The 1,180-nt window shown below is 32.7% G+C and overlaps 1 non-coding gene across 1 annotated transcript; it reads left to right on the top strand.

Annotated features, from left to right (window-relative positions):
- The first annotated feature begins 518 nt into the window (after nt 1-518).
- LOC117117330 lies at nt 519-682 on the top strand. Its single transcript, XR_004446891.1, has one exon. It is a non-coding gene; the product is annotated as a U1 spliceosomal RNA (small nuclear RNA).
- The last annotated feature ends 498 nt before the right edge of the window (nt 683-1,180 follow it).

The raw sequence follows: 1,180 nt of genomic DNA, 5'->3' as shown, positions 1-1,180 counted from the left end.
TTATTCATTCATTCCTGATGATGACATAATTAATATCGAAATATTGAATGCCGACACGATGTCGTACATTTCGATACTTGGAGTATGTATTATACTAGGCCTATCTTATTTGATTTGTTTATTGGACAGAAGAAACTTAAGTATTAACCGTAACAAAATTTTAACAAACGACTGCTTTTATTTACATGAGAATATGTACGGTAAAGTAAGAAACGGTGCCACGGTTCCTTTCACGCTGTCAGTCATGTGTTAATAATTTTCCCGGAAGTGATGATTCAAGTTCGTCTACGCCCTCTAATTATGTATATTAAATTGAATGAATATTCAAGACCTACAAGATATGAAATATAGTAGTGAAATTATAACTTGTTAAGTTCTATAGATTTATTTTTAAAATGGCTTAATATATAAACTATATTTATCCAACATTGGTAGTTTTATAGAAATTAATAATAATGACATTTTTGTATGGCATTCAAAATATTTGTATATATAGTCATACTCTTAAATTATTAAGCATACTTACCTGGCACAGGAGAGACTTTGATCAAGAAGGAAGTCCTCCCAAGGCGAGGCCACGGCATTGCACTTAGCTGTGGTTGACCCTTGCGATTCCCCCAAATGTGGGGAACTCGGGTGTAAAATTTATGGTAGCGGGGGACTGCGTTCGCGCTAACCCCCAATAATGAACTAAAAAAACAGGAAATTCTATCCTAACTAAGTATTGCCGCCGCACGAATCGAATCTAAACGGTACAGAGTTTATCAACAGGAGCTCGTGATTAATATTCCAGTCACAGCCGGGTGAATGCGAAATTGTCATTAGCCATTGTAGGCTAGGTCAATTAATAACACCGTATAGGCCCTAAAATTGATTGAAAATTGTTAATCTTATTGTAGTAAATACTATATGCCCATGTTTAAATTAATGTTATTTATTACTTAATATAATTTATTAGTTAATATTTGAATTTTGTTTAAATAAGCAATACCATGTTTATTAATAGTTTACTTTTGAAATGTGTAAGGCTTAAGTTAAAAGTGTAGACCTAACATTCAAATAATAAACTAACCAATTTGGACATTGTAAGATAGATTTCTGATGCAGTATGAGTATTTGTAGCAACCTATTTTACCACAAGCTTAGTATTCCAAATGGTAAGTCTTGATTTTGGGCTTGT

The sequence above is a fragment of the Anneissia japonica genome, unplaced genomic scaffold, assembly GCF_011630105.1.
Source record: "Anneissia japonica isolate Jap-2015-1 unplaced genomic scaffold, ASM1163010v1 scaffold152428_len1541_cov99, whole genome shotgun sequence".
Taxonomy (NCBI): domain Eukaryota; kingdom Metazoa; phylum Echinodermata; class Crinoidea; order Comatulida; family Comatulidae; genus Anneissia; species Anneissia japonica.
Note: the sequence above shows the minus strand (reverse complement) of the source record. Positions and strands in the feature narration are given on the sequence as shown.